This window comes from Manacus candei, unplaced genomic scaffold (assembly GCF_025592945.1).
Source record: "Manacus candei isolate 608988 ecotype Guabito, Panama unplaced genomic scaffold, ASM2559294v1 h1tg000525l, whole genome shotgun sequence".
Classification (NCBI taxonomy): domain Eukaryota; kingdom Metazoa; phylum Chordata; class Aves; order Passeriformes; family Pipridae; genus Manacus; species Manacus candei.
The window spans coordinates 14,771-21,303 of record NW_026138573.1 but is presented as its reverse complement, the minus strand read 5'-3'; the positions used below and the strand labels follow the sequence as shown (position 1 = coordinate 21,303).

At 59.0% G+C, this 6,533-nt stretch overlaps 1 long non-coding RNA gene across 1 annotated transcript; it reads right to left on the bottom strand.

The window, feature by feature from the left end:
• Nucleotides 1-1,519: 1,519 nt before the first annotated feature.
• On the bottom strand, nt 1,520-2,131 carry LOC127465908 (uncharacterized). Its single transcript, XR_007902452.1, has 4 exons — nt 2,027-2,131; nt 1,923-1,967; nt 1,760-1,848; nt 1,520-1,707 (listed from the first exon to the last, which is right to left on the bottom strand). It is a non-coding gene; the product is annotated as an uncharacterized LOC127465908 (long non-coding RNA).
• Between the last annotated feature and the right edge of the window lie 4,402 nt (nt 2,132-6,533).

Sequence of the window (6,533 nt, the reverse complement as noted above, 5' to 3'; positions counted from 1 at the left end):
CCCAGGGGGTCCCCGAGCCACCCAGACTGAGCCACCCCCGCCCCTGAGTGACGTGAGTACGGACACACCTGGGGACACCTGGGGGGGACACACCTGGGGGGGACACCTGGGGACACCTGGGGACACCTGGGGACACCTGGGGACACCTGGGGGGGACACCTGGGGGGACATCTGGGGGGGACATCTGGGGGGAACACCTGGGGACACCTGGGGGGGACACCTGGGGACACTGGGGACACCTGGGGGGGATACCTGGGGGGGGACACACCTGGGGGGACACCTGGGACACCTGGGGGGAGGGGATACACCTGGGGGGAACACCTGGGGGACACCTGGGGGGGACACCTGGGGGACACACCTCAGGGGGGACACACCTGGGGACACCTGGAGACACCTGGGGGGGACACACTTGGGGACACCTGGGAGCACCTCAGGTGAGGGGATACACCTGGGAACACCTGGAGAACCTGGGAATACCTGGGGACACCTGGGGGGGGGGATACACCCGGGATCACCTGGGGACAGCTGGGAACACCTGGGAACACCTGGAGAACCTGGGAATACCTGAGGACACCTTGGGACACCTGAGAGGCCACAGCCCTTCTGTGCCCCCCTGTCAGACCCCACTGCCCACCTGGCATTGCCCACCCTGAGCTCACCTGTGCCCACCTGTGCGGGGGGATTCACACCTGGGATGATCCACCCTGAGCCCACCTGTGCCCACCTGTGCCCCCAGACCCTGCTGCCAGCTCACCTGGGCAGGTTGCCAGGTCACCTATGCCCACCTGTCCCCCCAGACCCTACTGCCCACCTGGACACCGCAGGAGGCTCACCTGAGCTCACCTGTGCCCCCAGACCCTGCTGCGGGGTCACCTGAGCTCACCTGTGCCCCCAGACCCTGCTGCGGGGTCACCTGAGCTCACCTGTGCCCCTGTCCCCCAGACCCTGCTGCGGGGTCACCTGAGCTCACCTGTGCCCCCCTGTGCCCCCAGACCCTGCTGTGGGGTCACCTGAGCTCACCTGTGCCCCCAGACCCTGCTGCGGGGTCACCTGAGCTCACCTGTGCCCCCCTGTGCCCCCAGACCCTGCTGTGGGGTCACCTGAGCTCACCTGTGCCCCCAGACCCTGCTGCGGGGTCACCTGAGCTCACCTGTGCCCCTGTCCCCCAGACCCTGCTGCCCACCTGGACGCCGGCGGAGGCCCAGCAGTGGCCTGCACCGGCAGCGCTTCGGCCCCTTCGCGCGGCTCTTCCGCAACTTCTCAGGTGAGCGCCCGCCCACACCTGGCACGGGCACACCTGGGCAGGGCATGGACCTCACCTGGCACGGGCACACCTGGGCAGGGCACAGACCTCACCTGGCACGGGGCACACCTGGGCAGGGCATGGACCTCACCTGGGCAGGGCACGGCCCACACCTGGCATGGGCACACCTGGGCAGGGCATGGCCCTCACCTGGCACCTGCACACCTGGGCAGGGCACGCCCCACACCTGGCACGGGCACACCTGGGCAGGGCACGGCCCTCACCTGGACCATGGGCACACCTGGGCAGGGCACGGCCCTCACCTGAACACCTGGGCAGGGCACAGCCCTCACCTGCCACCTGCACACCTGGGCAGGGCACGGCCCTCACCTGGCACAGGCACACCTGGGCAGGGCACGGCCCTCACCTGGGCAGGGCACACCTGGACTGGGCAGAGCCCTCACCTGGGCAGGGCACACCTGGCATGGGCACACCTGGGCAGGGCACGACCCTCACCTGGCACCCGCACACCTGGCATGGGCACAGCCCTCACGTGCTACCTGCACACCTGGACCAGGTACATCCCTCACCTGGCACCCGCACACCTGGCATGAGCACAGCCCTCACGTGCTACCTGCACACCTGGACCAGGTACATCCCTCACCTGGCACCCGCACACCTGGGCAGGGGGACAGCCCTCACCTGGCACAGGCACAGCCCTCACCTGGCACGGGCACACCTGGCACAGACACAGCCCTCACCTGGCACAGGCACAGCCCTCACCTGGCACAACCACACCTGGCACAGGCACAGCCCTCACCTGCCACGGGCACACCTGGGCAGGGCACAGCCCTCACCTGGCACCCGCACACCTGGGCTGGGCACAGCCCTCACCTGGGCCATGTGTCTCATCTGGGCCAGGTGTCACCCCTCACCTGTGCCAGGTCACCAGTTTACCTGTGCCCGGTGATTTTGGGGGAAAAAAGGTGAAAAATGGGGATTTTAGGGAATAAAAAGTGAAAATGGGGATTTTGGGGAAAAAAGGTGGAAAATGGAGATTTTGGGGAAAAGCAGCTGGAAAAAGGGCAAATGGGGGGAAAAACCAGGTGAAAAATGGGGATTTTGGGGAAAACGAAGCTGAAAAAATGCTGATTTGGGGAAAACAAAGCCAGAAATGGCAATTTTGGGGAAAGGCGAGTTGAAAAATGGGGATTTTTGGGGAAAATAAAGCTGAAAAATGCGGATTTTGGGGAAAATGGAGCTGAAAAAAACACTGATTCGGGGGAAAACAAAGGCAAAAAATGCAGATTTTGGGGAAAGGCAAGTGAAAAATGCCTTTTTTGGGGCTGGAAAATGCAGATTTTGGGGGCGGAAAATGCAGATTTTTGGGCTGAAAAATGCGGATTTTGGGGGTAAAAATGTGAGGGTTTGGGGCTGAAAAATGCAGATTTTGGGGCAGAAAATGCGAATTTTTGCGGCTGAAAAATGTGGGGTTTGGCTGAAAAATGTGGATTTTGGGGCTGAAAAATACAGGGTTTGGGGTGTAAAATGTGGATTTTGGGGCTAAAACCCACCAAATTTGGAGCTGGAAAATGTGAGGTTTTGGTCTGAAAAATGCAGGTTTGGTCTGAAAAGCGCCAGTTTTGGGGCTGAAAAATGCAGATTTTGGGGTGGAAAAATGCAGATTTTTGGGGCTGAAAAATCCTGGTTTTGGGGCAGTAAAATGCACGTTTGAAGGCTGAAAAATGTGGATTTGGGCTAAAAAATGTGGATTTGGGGGCTGAAAAACGCAGATTTTAGGGCTGAAAAATGCGGATTTGGGGCTAAAAAATGCAGATTTTGGGTCTGAAAAACGCAAATTTTGGGGCTGAAAAATGCGGGTTTTGGGGCTGAAAAAATGTGGCTTTTCAGGTGAAAAATTCCAGTTTTGGGGTTGGAAAATGTGAGATTTTTGGGCTGAAAAATGGCAGTTTTGGGGCAGGGCATTGTGTGTTTGGGGGCTGAAAAATGCAGATTTTGGGGCTTAAGAATGTGGGTTTTGGGCAGAAAATGCAGAGTTTTGGGGCTGAAAAATGCTATTTTTGGGGCAGGAAAATGCACATTTGGGGGCTGAAAAATGCAGATTTTGGGGCTGAAAAATGTGGGGTTTGGGGCTGGAAAATGCAGATTTTGCCTGAAAAACACTAATTTTGGTGCTGAAAAATGCAGGTTTTGGGGCAGAAAAACACCATTTTTGGGGCTGAAAAAATATGAGTTTTGGGGCTGAAAAATGCAGATTTGGGGGCTGAAAAATGTCATTTTGGGGGCAGAAAATGCACGTTTGGGGGCTGAAAAATGCAGATTTTGGGGCTGAAAAATGCAGGGTTTGGCTGAAAAACGCCAATTTTGGGACTGGAAAATGCAGATTTTTGGGGCTGAAGAATGAGGATTTGGGGGCTGAAAAGTGCAGATTTTGGGGGGCTGAAAACAGGGAGTTTTTTGGATCAGTTTGGGGTGATTTGGGGCTGATTTTAGGGTGATTTGGGGTTGATTTTGGGGTGATTTTGGGGTGATTTTTGGGCTGATTTGGGGTGATTTGGGGGTTTTTTTAGGTGATTTTGGGTTGATTTTAAGGTGATTTTGGGGTGATTTGGGGTGACTTTGGGCTGATTTTAGGATGATTTTGGGGGTGATTCTGGTGTTTTTTCCAGGTGATTTTGAGGTGATTTGGGGCTGATTTTGGGGTTGATTTTGGGATGATTTTTGGGTGCTTTTGAGGTGCTTTTGGGGTGATTTTGGGGTAATTTTGAGGTGATTTTTGGGGTGACTTTGGGCTGATTTAGGATGATTTTGGGGGTGATTCTGGGTTTTTTTCCAGGTGATTTTGGGCTGATTTTGGGGTGATTTGGGGCTGATTTTGGGGTGATTTGGGGTGATTTGGGGTGATTTTGGGTGATTTGGGGCTGATTTGGGGCTGATTTTGGGCTGGTTTGGGGTGATTTGGGCTGATTTGGGGTGATTTTGGGTGATTTTGGGGTGATTTGGGGTGATTTTGGGTGATTTGGGGCTGATTTGGGGCTGATTTTGGGCTGGTTTGGGGTGATTTGGGGTGATTTGGGGCTGATTTGGGGTGCTCTGGGCCGTGCAGGGGCCGACCTGCTGAAGCTGAGCAGGGACGACGTGATCCAGATCTGCGGCCCCGCCGACGGGATCCGGCTCTTCAACGCCCTCAAGGGCAGGTACGGGGGAATCCGGGAATTCGGGATGGAATCTGGGAGTTTGGGGTGGAATCCGGGAATTCGGGATGGAATCCGGGAATTCGGGATGGAATCCGGGAGTTTGGGGTCAGATCTGGGAATTCGGGATGGAATCCGGGAATTCGGGATGGAATCCGGGAATTTGGGGTCAGATCTAGGAATTTGGGGTCAAATCTGGGAATTCGGGATTGAATCCAGGAGTTTGGGGTCAAATTTGGGAATTTGGGATCGAATCTGGGAATTTGGGATCAAATTTGGGAATTTGGGATCGAATCTGGGAATTTGGGGTCAAATTTGGGAATTTGGGATCGAATCTGGGAATTTGGGATCAAATTTGGGAATTTGGGATCAAATTTGGGAATTCAGGATCAAATCCGGGAATTCCCGGATGAAAAAGATCTTTTTTGGGGGCTAACCCAGGTGGAAAATGCCCTTTTTTTGGGGATAACCGGAGTGGACCGGTCCGGGTGGGAATGTCTGGGAGCAGCTTCCCAGGGACCTGGTGAGGGACAGGTGAGAGCATTCCAGGAGCGTTCCAGGTGGGAATTCCCACCCCCCGGCTCAGGTGTCACCTGTCCCCAGGGGGACACGGGCGGGGCCGAAGCTGCTTTTCCTCAGGGATGGGATTGGCCGGAGCACACCTGGGAGGGGCCAAGGGGGCGTGGCAGTGACTACACCTGTCCCTCTCCCCTGTCCCTCACCTGTCTCTCCCCTGTCCCCCCCTCTCCTGTCCCTCTCACCTGTCCCTCACCTGTCTCTCCCCTGTCCCCTCTCCCCGTCCCCTCTCACCTGTCCCTGCCCTGTCTCTCCCCCCATCCCTCCCCTGTCCCCTGTCCCCTCTCCCCTGTCCCCTCTCCCCTGTCCCCCCTTACCTGTCCCCTCCCCTGTCCCCTCTCCCCTGTCCCCTCTCCCCATCCCTGCCCTGTCTTTCCCCCATCCCTCACCTGTCCCCTCTCCCCTGTCCCCCCTCACCTGTCCCCTCGCCTCTCCCCTGTCCCCTGTCCCCCCTCCCCTGTCCCCTGTCCCCCCTCACCTGTCCCCTCACCTGTCCCCTTGCCTCTCCCCTGTCCCCTGTCCCCCCTCACCTGTCCCCTGTCCCCCCTCCCCTCTCCCCTGTCCCCCCTCACCTGTCCCCTGTCCCCCCTCCCCTCTCCCCTGTCCCCCCTCACCTGTCCCCTGTCCCCCCTCCCCTCTCCCCTGTCCCCCCTCCCCTGTCCCCTGTCCCCCCTCACCTGTCCCCTGTCCCCCCTCCCCTGTCCCCTGTCCCCCCTCACCTGTCCCCTCACCTGTCCCCTTGCCTCTCCCCTCTCCCCTGTCCCCCCTCACCTGTCCCCTGTCCCCCCTCCCCTCTCCCCTGTTCCCCCTCACCTGTCCCCTGTCCCCCCTCACCTGTCCCCTGTCCCCCCTCCCCTCTCCCCTGTCCCCCCTCACCTGTCCCCTGTCCCCCCTCACCTGTCCCCTGTCCCCCCTTACCTGTCCCCTCGCCTCTCCCCTGTCCCCTGTGCCCCCTCCCCTGTCCCTCACCTGCAGGCAGGTGCGGCCCCGCCTGACTCTCTACGTGTGCCAGGAGTCGGGGCAGGGGAGGGACCCCCGGACAGAGCCCGAGGAGGGGGACGGAGCCGGAACCTTCTTCGGTGAGGGGGGACACCTGGGCACACCTGGGACACACCTGGGACACCTGGGGACACACCTGGGACACCTGGGGACACCTGGGGACAGCTGGGACACACCTGGGGATACCTGGGGACACCTGGGACACACCTGGGGATACCTGGGAACACCTGGGGACACCTGGGACACACCTGGGACACCTGGGACACCTGGGGACACACCTGGGACACCTGGGGACAGCTGGGGACACACCTGGGACACCTGGGACATACCTGGGACACCTGGGGACACACCTGGGATACACCTGGGACATACCGGGGACACCTGGGGACAGCTGGGACACACCTGGGACATACCTGGGACACCTGGGGACACCTGGGGACACACCTGGGACACCTGGGACACCTGGTGTCAGCTGGGACATACCTGGGGACACCTGGGGA